Here is a 15,166-nt window from a genome sequence, read left to right as displayed (position 1 = left end):
AACCAATTGAGGAGCAGAATCTGTGCTGAGTGTCAGAGGTCCTCTGATGAAGACAAGAAATGTTCCACAGTCCAGTGAGGAAGAGTGGCACAGACCCAGGTTACAGCACTGCCGGTACCATACCCAAAAAGTGTTACCAAAAGAATGTAAACCATAGTAAATGGGCCTGTTCATGTGTTTGAAGTACAGAGACAAAGATCACTTGCAAAGTAGTGAGTATTTACAGTATTTTATTACCACTCTTTGCAAGGCTTGTTTGGAACCTGAGTAACTTTAGCCTAGGGGAAGGAGTAGACCAAGAATACAGTTGCTTGGGTCATCACAGGCCCTGAGGAGATCCCTTGAGCCCTTCAGCAGATGCCCAAGGGAGTCAGCACTTTATTCTTAAGTGTCTTGGTCTTTGAATTCAAACCTTTATGGCACTTGTGAAAGGCTTTTCAGCTGGCTATGATTTCATTCATTTTTGTTCACTCTGATTCCAGTGGCTAAAGGAATTAATATCTTGAAACTGCCAGGATGAGAAATACCAGTGTTTGTTAGCTAGCTTTAAGAATATGTGGAATTTCAAGTATGCAGAGGGAAAAGCATATGAAGAGGAAGCAAGAGGGCAGCCATCTGCAAGCCAAGGAGAGAGGCCCAGAACAGATCCTTCCCTTATGGTTCTCAGGAAAAATCAAGCTTTCCAACACCTTGATCTTGAACTTCTAGCCTTCAGAACTGAAAAGAATTGTACCTAAAGAAAGAGGACAAAGCAAAGAGCAGAAATCTGACCACTAAGAGGAGATTACTGAGCATTCATTTCTTCCCAACTATCCAGTTATCCTAACAAAAGGTGACCAGCTTCAGAAGTGACATCAACATGGCTGAAAAAGCTTTCCCTCATTTGTGTCCTCCACCCCCAGCAGTTTGGTATCCATATACAGACAGAAATGACCTGGTGGGAGCTTAGGGATCCAACACCAAGCAACTTTGTAGGAATCACCAAGCAACCTGGTAGGAATCTTTCCTGCCCATGCACTGGCTTATAGGCATACAGACTTAGGTCCTGGCTTGGACCCTGCAGTGGCCTGCGAACCAGCTCCAGGCCCTCTCGGCTGCAGTGTGGAAACCCCTAGAAAGTACTACCTTAGACAGACAATCACCCACAGACAAGAGCACCTTTGTGAAAGTCTGGGTTTCCATTGGAGAATTTTCAGCACATTTTTGGAGCAATAAATGAGTTTAGATGCTTTGAGGAGGAACAGTTTGATTTTATCCTCATTATTCTTCCCTCAAGGTGGCACAGTTCAGGGCCAAGAGAGACCTTCTCAGCCCGTGATTTTTCCTGGAGGGGAAAATGCAAGTGACTCTGAGTACCCAGCTTCTCCAACTATGTGGGAAGCCACCAGAGAGGCCCATTTCTCTCTTGCCTCATCCAGACTACTGAATCTTGAGCTGCGTGATGAGGGGGTGGGAAGGTGCTAGGAGAATAGTGGATAGGACTCTTGGAGGGCATTAAAGAGTCACAGAGCCTACTAACTCACAGTCCCATCAAGAAGCTAGCCCACATGGCACTGGGGACACCTAACCTGTGGGTCTCCCTGACCAGCCCATGGGAACCAGTAGTGCTCCATGTGCCTCACCCACACACACACCCTGTCGCTTCCTGTCACACTCCTGATAGCATCAAGAGCAAGCTTTGCTTTGGCAGACAGCTAGTGAACATGCAAAAAAAGCCAAACTGAATCTGCAGGCCCAAGGGAGACCACAAATGTGAGCTTTAGCCCCACACTTGGGAAAGCAGAAGGGAGACTATCAGCACCTAACCTTTTGCATTGCAGACTCAAGAGAAGACATACAAGTTTAAGTATTCTGCCATAAGAGGCGAAGAAGTATGGGGCAGGCTTACCCGTAGCTGATCTGAGGAAGCCTCAGAATCTCCAGCAGGGATGACTGAAGTTACTTCTCTGCTGAAGCAGTTAGTAAAGACTAGAGGAAACAACTGCTATTTCAGATACAAAGACAACAAAGCAAAACTTAAGAAAACATGACACTACCAAAGGATTATGATAATCTTCCAGTAATTGATCCCAAAGACATGGAGATCTGTGATTTACCTGATAAAGAATGAAAAATAACTGTTTAAGGAAGCTCAGTGAGGTACAAGAATAGACAATTTGATGAAATCAAGAAAATACTTGAATAAAATGAGCAGTTTAACAAAGAAAAATCATAAAGGACCAAACAGAAATTCTGAAGTAGAAAAATACAGTGAATGAAATGAAAAATATAGTAGCATCAGTTTCAGAATGTGTCAATCAGAAGAAAGAATCTGTGAGGTAGAAGGTGGGAACTTTGAGATTATTCAGTCAGAGGAAAACAAAAAAGAATGAAAAAGAATAATGAAAGCCTATGTGATCTATGGGATACAATCAAAAGAAACAACTTGAAAATTATTAGAGTTTCAGAAGGAGAAGGGGGCAGACAACTTATTAAAGAAATAATGGCTGAGAACTTCCCAAATCTGAGGGAAAATTTTGGATACCCAAGTTCATAAGGTCACCAAACTCAAAGAGATCCTCTTCAAGACATGCTATAATAAAACTGTAAAAGACAAAGAGAATCTTAAAAGCAGCAAGAGAAAAGAAGCTTGTAACTTAAAAGGGACCCTCCATACTGTTATTAGCAGATTTCTCAGTGAAAACCTTACAGGCCAGGAGACAGTGGGGCGATATATTCAAAGTGCTGAGAGAAAACTGCCAACGAAGAATACTCTGGCAAAGTTTTCCATCAGAAATGAAGGAGAGAGATAAAGACTTGCCTACACAGACTAAAGCTGAGAGAGTTCATTACCACTAGATCTGCCTTCCAAGAAGTGCTTCCAAGCACAATCTCAAAAGGATGCTTTTGATAAGTTGATTCTAGAGCTCTATTAGAAAATACATGAAAATGTTAAAAGCATATATATCCTTAACCCAACAATTCCACAATAAGTACACACACACACACTATCATACACTTATTCATCATATATACATTGCACACATATGCAAAAATATATGTACACATATATCTTTGTGCAAAGATATGTATCTTTGCACTGCAACATTGTGGTAAAAATAGAGTGGAAGCAACCTTAAAATTCATTAGCAAGGAACTAGTTAGATGACATATTTATATGTTAAAACTATACAGCCTATTTAAAAATAAGGTAGGCCTGTACATATTGATTTAGATTCTACATCATTGTAGAACAATCTCAAAATCTATTGTTAAGTAAAAAGCATGTTTCAGAATGGTGTTTGAAGTCAGTTTCTATTTGATTTTTTTAAAAAGGGGTGGGGGGACGGTATGTGTATGTACATGTACACTTGTATAGTCACAGAACATCTCTGGTAGGCTACACGAGATACAGGTAAGAGTGGTGACATTGAAGGACTAGGAGTCAGGAGTAAGAAAGAAACTCACTTTTACTCCATACTATTTTTATTTGACTTTACTATATGCACATATGGTCTTTAAATTTTTCTTGCATTTTTGAGTTCATGTTTATTCAGTGTGTTAGCAGAATTCTATATTTAATCACTGCATTTTGAAATTTTTAAAATTTCATAGTAATAAATGAAATAAAATGATACAAATTCTCCTTCCCACCTGTGGCTCCCATCCCTGTTCTCTCCCACCAGAGATAAGTTTTATAAGAAACTGAAAATAGTAGTCATTAGTTTGTGCATACACAGGCAAACACAAATATATGTATATATATCTCCTCCTCATCATTTTTTACAATGATAGATTACTATTGTATAAATAATTCTGCATGCACTGCTATTTCCAGTTAGTTACATACCTTAGAACCAAAATCACAAGCCAAGAAAACAAACTGGACATTTTTAAAATTAAATACTCTTGAAGGAGGAGACAAGATGGCAGAGTAGAAGGACTTGAGCTCACCTCCTATCACAAAAACACCAAAATCACAACTAACTGGTGAACAACCATAGACAAAAAAACTGGAACCTACCAAAAAAGGTTCTCTACATCCAAAGACAAAGCCACAATGAGATGGTAGGAGGGGCACTTTTGTGATATCAAATCCCATACCTGCCAGGTAGGCGACACACACAGGAAAATAATTACATCACAGGGGCTCTCCCACAGGACTGAGAGTTCTGAGCTCCAGCCTGGGGTCTGGCATCAGGAGGAGAAGCTCACAGAGCATTTCACTTTGAAGGCCAGCGGGGCTTGAGTGCAGGAGCTCCACAGCACTGAGGGAAACAGAGACTGCACTCTTGGGGAGCACACACACATAAGGTATCATGAGCACTGGGAACCACTGCAAAGTAGTGACTCCATAGGAGCCTGGGCCAGACCTACCTGCAGGTCTTGGAGGGTCTCCTGGGGAGGCAGGAGTCAGCTGTGGCTCACTGTGGGGGTAAAGACACTGGTGGTGGAGGCCACAGGGAGTATTCATCAGTGTGAGCTCTCCCAGAGGTTGCCATTTTGGCAGTGAGACATGGCCCTACCCAACAGCCTGTAGGCTTCAGTGCTGGGCCACCTTAGGCCAAACAACCAACAGAGTGGGAACACAGCCCCACATATAGCAGGCAGGCTGTCTAAAGTCATGAGTCCACAGCTGCCTCTAAACACACCCCTTGAAGTGGCCCTGCACACCAGAGGTACAAGACCCAGTTCCACCCACCAGGAGTAGGCACCAGTCCCTCCCACCAGGAAGCCTGCACAAACCCCTGGAACAACCTCACCCACGAGGGGACAGACAGCAGAAGCAAGAGGAACTACAAACCTGTAGCCTGAGATGGAGACCACAAACAAAGTTCAACAAAATTAGATGGCAAAGAAATATGGTCCAGATGAAGGAACAAGGTAAAACCCCAGAAACAACTAGGTGACGTGGAGATAGGCAATCTGCCTGAATAAGAATTCAGAGTAATAGTAGTTGATCCAAGTAAAGTAAAGTTGATCCAAGATCTTAGAGAAAGAGTGGAAGTACAGACTGAGAAGATACAAGAAATGTTTAACAAAGACTAGAAGATTTAAAGAACAAACAGGTGAACAATACAGTAACTGAAATGAAAAATACATTAGAAGGAATTAATAGCAAAATAAATGAGGCAGAAGAATAAGTGAACTGGAAGACAGGTTGGTGGAAATCACTGCTGTGGAACAGAATAAAGAATGAAAAGAAAGGACAGTCTAAGAGACCACTGAGACAACATTAAACACACCAACATTCACATTATAGGGGTCCCAGAAAGAGAAGAGAGAAAGGGCCTGAGAAAATGTTTGAAGAGATAATAACTTAAAAACTTCCCTAACATGGGAAAGGAAACAAGTCCAGGAAGTGCAGAGAGTCCCTTACAGGATAAACCCAAGGAGGAACATGCCGAGACACACATTAATCAAAATGACAAAAATTAATGACAGAGAAAATATTAAAAGCAACAAGGGAACAGCAATAAAAACATACCAGGGAGTCCCCATACGGTTATCAGCTGATTTTTCAGCAGAAACTGCAGGCCAGAAGGGAGTGGTATGATATATTTAAAGTGATGAAAGGGGGAAACCTACAACCAAGAATACTGTAGTTCAGCAAGGCTCTAGATCATATTCGACAGAGAAATCAAAAGCTTTACAGACAAGCAAAAGCTGAGAGAATTCAGCACCACCAAACCAGCCTTACAAGAAATGCTAAAGGAACTTCTCTAGGCGGAAAAGAAAAGGCCACAGCGGACTTCCCTGATGGTGCAGTGGTTAAGAATCCTCCTGCCAATGCAGGGGACACTAGTTCGATGCCTGGTCCAGGAAGATCGCACATGCTGTAGAGCAACTAAGCCCATGTGCCACAACTACTGAGCCTGTGTGCTACAACTACTGAAGACTATGTGCCTACAGCCTGTGCACCGCAATGAAGAGTAGCCCCTGCTTGCCACAACTAGAGAAAGCCCACATGCAGCAACAAAGATCCAAAGCAGCAAAAAATAAAATAAAAAGAAAAGGCCACAACTAGAAACAAAATTATGAATGGTAAAGCTCACCAGTAAAAGTAAACATACATATTTGTCCACACACAAATAAAATATCAAAACCAGCAATCGTGGGTAGAGGAGGATAAAAATGTGGGATATTGGAAATGCATTTGAAATTAAAAGGCCAGCAACTTAAAACAATCTTCTTTATATATAGGCTGCTACATCTCATGGTAACCACAAACCAGAAACCGACAGTAGATACACACACAAAAAAGAAAAAGCAATCCAAACACAACATTGAAGATAGTCATCAAATCACAAGAGAAGAGAACGCAAGAGGAAGGGAAGAAAAAGACCTACAAAAACAAACCCAAGACAATTAACAAAATTGCAGTAAAAACATACATATTGATAAATTACCTCAAATGTAAATAGATTAAATGCTCCAACCAAAAGACAGAGTGGCTGAATGGATACACCCACTTCAGATCTAGAGACACATAAAGATGAAAGTGAGGGGATGGAAAAAAGTATTCCATGTAAATGGAAATCAAAAGAAAGCTGGAGTAGGAATACTCATATCAGACAAAATAGACTTTAAAATAAAGACTGTTATAAGAGACAAAGAAGGACACTACATAATGATCAAGGGACCAATCCAAGAAGAAGATATAACAATTGTAAATATATATGCAGGCAACACAGGAGCAACTCAATACATAAGGCAAATGTTAACAGACATAAAAGGAAAAAAAATCACAGTAAGAGAACAATAGTGGGGGACTTCAGCATCCCACTTACATAAATGGACAGATCACCCAGACAGAAAATCCATAAGGAAAAAGCCTTAAATGACACATTAGACCAGATGAATGTAATTGATATTTATAGAACATTTCATCCGAAAGCAGCAGAATACACATTCTTCTCAAGTGCACACAGAACATTCTCCAGGATAGGTCACATGCTGGGGGCCAGAAAACAAGCCTTGGTAAATTTAAGAAAATTAAAATCATATCAAGCATCTTTTCTGACCACAATACTATGAGATTAGAAATCAACTACATGAGAAGAAAAATGTAAAAATCACAAACACATGGAGGCTAAACAATATGCTACTAAACAACCAATGGATTACTGAAGAAATCAAAGATGAAACCAAAAAATACCTAGAGACAAATGAAAATGAAAGCACAATGATCCAAAACCTATCAGATGCAGCAAAAGCAGTTATAAGAGGAAGATTATAGCAATATAATTTTACCTCAGAAAACAAGAAGAATCTCAAACAACCAAAACTTACACCTAAAGCAACTAAAGAAAGAAGAACAAACAAAACCCCAAAGTTAGTAGAAGGAAAGAAATCATAAACATCAGAGCAGAAATAAATGAAATAGAGATGAAGAAAACAATAAAAAAGATCAATGAAACTAAGAGCTGGTTCTTTGAAAAGGTAAATAAAATTGAGAAACCTTTAGCCAGACTCAAGAAAAAAAAGAGAAGGATCAAATCAATAAAATTAGAAATGAAAAAGATGCTACAGTGGACACCACAGAAATACAAAGGATCATAAGAGACTACTACAAGCAACTATATATCAATATAGAAGAAATGGACAAATTCTTAGAAGGGTACAACTTTCCAAGATTGCACCAGGAAGAAATAGAAAATATGAACAGACAAGTCACAAGTACTGAAATTGAAACTGTGATTTAAAAGATTCCAACAAACACAAGTACAGGACCAGATGGCTTCACAGGTGAATTTGATCAAACATTTAGAGAATAGTCAACACCTGTCCTTCTCAAGCTATTCCAAAAAATTGCAGAGGAAAGAACACTCCCAAACTCATTCTATGAGGCCACCATCACCCTAATACCAAAACCAAAGATAAACCACACAAAAAAGAAAATTACAGGCCAATATCACTGATGAACTTAGACATGAAAATCCTCAACAAAATACTAGGAAACCAAATCCAACAATATATTAAAAGGATCATACAACATGATCAACTGGGATTTATCCCAGGGATGCAAGTTTTCAATATTCACAAATCAGTGTATTACAACACATCAACAAATTGAAGAATAAGAACCATGTGATCATCTCAAAAGCAGCAAAAGGTTTTGACAAAATTCAGCACTGATTTATAAAAACCCTCCAGAGAGTGGGCATAGAGGGAACCTACCTCAACATAATAAAGACCATATATGACAAACCCACAGCTAACATCATACTTAATGAGCTGAAAGCATTTCCTCTAAGATCAGGAAAAAGACAAGGTTGTCCACTCTCACCACTTCTATACAACATAGTTTTGGAAGTCGTAGCCATGGCAATCAGAGAAGAAAAACAAATATAAGGAAACCAAATTGGAAAAGAAGAAAAACTGTCACCATTTGCAGATGACATGATACTATGCATAGAAAATCCTAAAAATGCTACCAGAAAACTACTAGAGCTCATCAATGAATTTGGTAAGGTTGCAGGATAAAAAAATTAATACAAAGAAATCTCTTGAATTTCTATACACTAACAACGAAAAGATCAGAAAGAGAAATTAAGGAAACAATCCCATTTACCATTGCATCAAAAAGAATAAAATACCTAGGAATAAACCTACCTAAAGAGGCAAAAGGCCTGTACTCTGAAAACTATAAGATGCTGATGAAAGAAATCGAAGATGGCACAAACAGATGGAAGGATATATCATGTTCTTGGATTGGAAGAATCAATATTGTCAAAATGACTATACTACACTAGCTAATCTACAGATTCAATGCGATCTCTATCAAATTACCAATAACATTTTTCTCAGAACAAGAACAAAAAAAATTTTTTAACTTGTATGGCAACACAGAAGACCCCAAAGAGCTAAAGCAATACTGAGAAAGAAAAATGGAGCTGGAGGAATTAGGCTCCCTGATTTCAGACTATAATACAAAGCTACATTAATCAAAATATTATGGTACTGGCACAAAAATAGAAATATAGATCAATGGAACAGCATAGAAGCCCCAGAAATAAACCCACACACGGTCAATTAATCTATGACAAAGGAGGCAAGACTATGGAGAAAATACAATCTTCAATAATTGGTGCTGGGAAAACTGGACAGTCGCATGTAAAAGAATGAAATTAGAACATTTTCTAACACCATACACAAAAATAAACTCAAAATGGATTAAAGACCTAAATGTAAGACCTGACACTATAAAAACTCTTAGAGGAAAACAGGCAGAACACTCTTTGACATAAATCTCAGCAATACCTTTTTTGATCCATCTCCTATAGTAATGGAAATAAACACAAAAATAAACAAATGGGATCTAATTAAACTTAAAAGCTTTTGCACGTCAAAGGAAACCATAAACAAAAAGACAACCCACAGAATGGGAGAAAATATTTGCAAATGATGCAACTGACAAGGGATTAATCTCCAAAATTTACAAACAGCTCATGCAGCTCAATATCAAAAAAAAGCAACCCAATCAAAAAATGGGCAGAAGACCTAAATAGACATTTCTCCAAAGAAGACATACAGATGGCCAAGAGGCACATGAAGAGATGCTCAAGATCGCTAATTATTAGAGAAACGCAAATCAAAACTAAAATGAGATATCGCCTCACACCAGTCAGAATGGCCATCATCAAAAAGTCTACAAATAATAAATGCTGGAGAGAGTGTGGAGAAAATCTACACTGTTGGTGGCAATGTAAATTGGTAGAACCACTATGGAGAACAATATGGAGGTTCCTTAAAAAACTAAAAATTGAGTTGCCATATGATCCAGCAATCCCACTCCTGGGCATATATCCGGAGAAAAGCATAATTCAAAAATATACGTGCACCCCAATGTTCACTGCAGCACTATTTACAATAGCCAAGACATGGGAGCAACCTAAATATCCATTGACAAAGGAATGGATAAAGACGATGTGATACATAGATACAATGAAATATTATTCAGCCCTAAAAAAGAATGAAATAATGCCATTTGCAGCAACATGGATGGACCTCGAGGTTATCATAATAAGTGGAGTAAGTCATAGAAAGACAAATATCATATGATATTACTTATATGTGGAATCTAAAAAGATGATACAAATAAAAAATACAAATTCTGATCTTATTTACAAAACAGAAACAGACTTACACACTTAGAAAACAAACTTCTGGTTATCAAAGGGGAAAGGTGGAGAGGAGGGATAAATTAGGAATTTGGGGGATTAACATATACATACTACTATACATAAAATAATCAACAAGGATCTATTGTATAGCAGAGGGAACTCAATATTCTGTAATAACCTATATGGAAAAAGAATGGATATATGCATATGTATAACTGAATCACTTTGCTGTACACCTGAAACTAAAACAACATTGTCAATCAACTATAACCCAATATAAAATAAAAATTAAGTTTTAAAAAAACCTAAAATAAGGAAACATCTATAATTAATATGAAAAGGTGATTAGAAAAAATAAGTTAATTAAATACTCCTGTTCATAAAAGGATACCATCAAAAAAATGAACATATGACCCACAGAATAGAAGAATAGTTTTTAAGTCATGTATCTGATAAGGGACTTGTATCTAGAATATATAAAGAACTCAAAATTCAATAATATAAATGCTGAAAGGAATTCTTCAAGCCCAAATGAAAGGACACTAATTAGTAACATACTGGTAAAAGTAAACATATAGCCAAATTTAGAATATTCTAATATTGTAATATGGTGGTGTGTTAATCACATAACCCTAGTACAAAGGTTAAAGGACAAGAGTATTAAAATAACTGTAACTACAATAATTTGTTAATAAATATACAACATAAAAAGAGGTAAATTGTGACATCAAAAATGTAAAAGTGGGCCTCCCTGGTGGCGCAGTGGTTGAGAGTCCGCCTGCCGATGCAGGGGATACGGGTTCGTGCCCCGGTCTGGGAGGATCCCATATGCCGCGGAGCGGCTGGGCCCGTGAGCCATGGCCGCTGGGCCTGCGCGTCCGGAGCCTGTGCTCCGCAACGGGAGAGGCCACAACAGTGAGAGGCCCGCATACCGCAAAAAGAAAAAAAAAAAAAAAAAAATGTAAAAGTGGGGCTTCCCTGGTGGCGCAGTGGTTGAGAGTCCGCCTGCCGATGCAGGGGACACGGGTTCGTGCCCCGATCCCGGAAGATCCCACATGCCGCGGAGCGGCTGGGCCCGCGAGCCATGGCCGCGGAGCCTGTGTGTCCGGAGCCTGTGCTCCACAACGGGAGAGGCCACGGCAGTGAGAGGCCCACGTACAGCAAAAAAAAAAAAAAAAAAAAAATGTAAAAGTGGAAGGAGTTAAAGGATAGAGGTTTTGTATGCAGTTGAAGTTATCAGCATAAATAGACTTTTATATCTATAAGATGTTTTATGTAAACCTCATGATAACCACAAAGCAAAAACCTACAGTAAATTCACAAAAGATAAGAAGGGAATCAAAACATATCACTATGGAAAATCATCAATTCACAAAGGAAGGCACCAAGAGAGGGAGAAAGGAACAAGGGAACTACAAAGCTTCTAGAAAACAGTAAGATGGCATTAATAAATACTTTCCTATCAATAATGACTCAGGATGTAAATAGATTAAATTCCTCAAACAAAAGGCAGAGTGGATGGATGGGTAAAAAACAAGACCCAACCATATGTTGCCTACAAGAGACTCACTCCAGCTTTAAGGTCATACATAGGCTCAAAGTGAAGGGATGGAAAAAGATATTCCATGTAAGTGGAAACCAAAAAGAGCAGGGGTAACTACGCTTATATTAGACAAAATAGACTTTAAGCCAAAATTGTAGCAGGAGACAAAGAAGGTCACTATATAATGATAAAGAGGTCAATTCAAGAGAATATAACAAACATATGTGTATCCAACATTGGAACACCCAAATATATTAAGAAAATACTAATAGATTTGACTAGAGAAATAGACAACAATAAATAATAGTTGGGGACTTCCAGTATCCCACTTTCAACAATGGGTAGTTCATTCAGACAGAAAATCAATAAGGAAATGTACTTGAACTATACTTTGGACAAAATTTATGTAACACAAATACAGAACATTCTATCCAAAAGCAGAATACACATTCTTCTCAAGTGCATACAGAACATTCTCCAAGATAGAGTTCATATCACAAAGTCTTAGAAACTTTAAGAAGATTGAGATAATACCAAATAGCTTTTCTGACCAAAATGGTATGACCTAGAAATCAATAACGAGGGGAAAACTGGAAAATTCACAACTATGTGGAAATTAAACAACATGCTTCTGAACAACCAGTGGGTTAAAGAAGAAATTAAACCTTTAGCTAGACTAAGAAAAAAAAATCAGACATGAAAATGATATTACAACTGATACCACAGAAATACAAAGGATAATTTTAGACTACCATGAACAAATTATACACCAACAAATTGGATAACCTATAAGAAATGGATAAATTCCTAGAAACACACAACCTACCAAGACTGAATAAGGAAGAAATGGAGAATCTAAACAGATGAATACTGAGTAAGGAGATTGAATTAGTAATCAAAACTCTAACAAAGAAAAGCCTAGGACCAGATGGTTTCCCTAATGAAATCTACCAAACATTTAAAGAAAAAATAATGTCACTCCTCCTCACACTCTTCCATAGAATTGAAGAACAGGGAACATTTCCAAACTCATTCTACGAGGCAGCATTACAGAGAAAACTAAAGCCCACTATTGTGATGAATATAAATGCAAAAATTCTCAAAAAATTATTAACAAACCAAATTAATAGCACATTGAAAGGATCATACCATGATCAAGTGGGATTTATCCCAGGGGTTCAAGGATGGTTCAACATCCATGAATCAATCAATGTGATATACCATATTAACAAACTGAAGAATGAAAACCAAAGGATTATCTCAATAGATACAGAGAAAGCTTTTGACAAATTTCAAAATCCCTTCATGATAAACACTCAAATACAGAGTATAGAAGGAACATACCTCAACATATTAAGGCCATATATGACAAATCCACAGCCAACATCATATTCAATATGAAAAGCTGAAGGCATTTCCTCTAAGATCAGGAGCAAGACAAAGATGCTCACTCTCACCACTTTTGCTCAACGTAGTACTGGAAGTCCTAGCCACAGTAATCAAACAAGAAAAATAATCAGAAGGAATCCAAATTGAAAAGAAGTTAAACTGTCACTGTTTGTAGATTGCACATGACATGATACTATATATAGAAAATCCTAAAGACATCAAAAAACTTAAAACTAATAATTACAGTAAAGTTTTAGAATATAAAATTAATATACAGAAATCTGTTGCGTCATTGCAGCTCTATTCACAATAGCCCGGAGCTGGAAACAACCTAAGTGTCCATCATCGGATGAATGGATAAAGAAGATGTGGCACATATATACAATGGAATATTACTCAGCCATAAAAAGAAACGAAACTGAGCTATTTGTAATGAGGTGGATAGACCTAGAGTCTGTCATACAGAGTGAAGTAAGTCAGAAAGAGAAAGACAAATACCGTATGCTAACACATATATACGGAATTTAAAAAAAAAATTAAAAAAAAAAAAAAAGTCATGAAGGACCTAGGGGCAAAACGGGAATAAAGACACAGACCTACTTGAGAATGGACTTGAGGATATGGGGAGGGGGAAGGGTAAGCTGTGACAAAGCGAAAGAGAGGCATGGACATATATACACTACCAAACGTAAGGTAGATAGATAGTGGGAAGCAGCCACAGAGCACAGGGAGATCAGCTCGGTGCTTTGTGACCGCCTGGAGGGGTGGGATGGGGAGGGTGGGAGGGAGGGAGATGCATGAGGGAAGGGATGTGGGAACAGATGTATATGTATGACTGATTCACTTTGTTATAAAGCAGAAACTAATTAAAAAATTAAAAAAAAAAGAAATCTGTTGCATTTCTATACACTAGTAAACAATAGAGAAAAGAAATTAAGAAAACAATCCCGTTTATAATTGCATCAAAAAGAAAACAACATCTAGGAATAAATCTAACCAAGAAGGTAAAAGACTTGGAAAACCATAAAACATTGATGAAAGAAATTGAAGATGACACAAATGGATTGGAAGAATTAATGTTAAAATGATTATACTACCCAAGGCAATCTACAGATTCAATGTAATCCTTATCAGAATAACAATGGCATTTTTCACAGAACTAGAACAAAGTAATTCTAAAATTTGTATGGAAACACAAAGACCCCAAATAGCTAAAACAATCTTAAAGAAGAACAAAACTAGAGGCATAAGACTCCCTAATTTCCAATTATACTACAAAGCTATAGTGATCAAAAGAGCATAGTAGTGGCAGAAAAAAAAACGTACAGATCAATGGAATAGAGAGCCCAGAAACAAACCCAGGCTTACATGGCCAATTAATCTATGACAAAGGAGGCAAGAATATACAATGGGGTAAAGACAGCCTCTTCAATAAATGGTGTTGGAAAACCTGCACAGCTACATGCAAAAGAATGAAACTGGACTACTCACACCATATACAAAAATAAACTCAAAATAGATTAAAGAATTACATGTAAGACCTGAAACCATAAAACCATTACAAGAAAACATTGGCAGTACACTCTTTGACATTGGTCTTAGCAATATTTTTTTTTGGATCTGTCTCCATCAAGAGAAACAAAAGCAAAAATAACTAAATGGGACTACATCAAAGTAAAAGGCTTTTGCACAGCAAAGGAAACTATCAACAAAACAAAAAGGCAGGGACTTCCCTGGTGGCACAGTGGTTCAGAATCTACCTGCCAATGCAGGGGACATGGATTCGAGCCCTGGTTCAGGAAGATCCCACATACTGCGGAGCAACTAAGCCCATGTGCCACAACTACTGAGGCTGCTCTCTAGAGCCTGCGAACCACAACTACTGAAGCCCGCACACCTAGAGCCTGTGCTCCACAACGAGAAGCCACTGCAATATGAAGCCCACGCACCGCAATGAAGAGTAGCCCCCGCTCACTGCAACTAGAGAAAGCCTGCGTGCAGCAACGAAACCCAACGCAGCCATAATTAATTAATTAATTAATTTTTTAAAAAGGCAGTCTACCAAATGGGAGAAGATATTTGCAGACAATGTATCTGATAAAAAGTAAATATACAAAGAAATCATACA

At 38.1% G+C, this 15,166-nt stretch overlaps 1 protein-coding gene across 6 annotated transcripts in view; it reads left to right on the top strand.

The window, feature by feature from the left end:
• MATCAP2 (microtubule associated tyrosine carboxypeptidase 2) overlaps positions 1–3,247 on the top strand; it is a gene marked incomplete at its 5' end in the record, with an annotated part of 96,218 nt that extends 92,971 nt beyond the window's left edge. For all 6 annotated transcript variants that reach the window (XM_081244573.1, XM_081244569.1, XM_081244567.1 and 3 more), the window contains one exon: positions 1–3,247.
• Positions 3,248–15,166: the final 11,919 nt, after the last annotated feature.

This window comes from Mesoplodon bidens, assembly GCF_964165515.1.
Source record: "Mesoplodon bidens genome assembly, chromosome: 9".
Taxonomy (NCBI): Eukaryota; Metazoa; Chordata; class Mammalia; order Artiodactyla; family Ziphiidae; genus Mesoplodon; species Mesoplodon bidens.
This window is presented reverse-complemented; position numbering and strand designations above follow the sequence as displayed.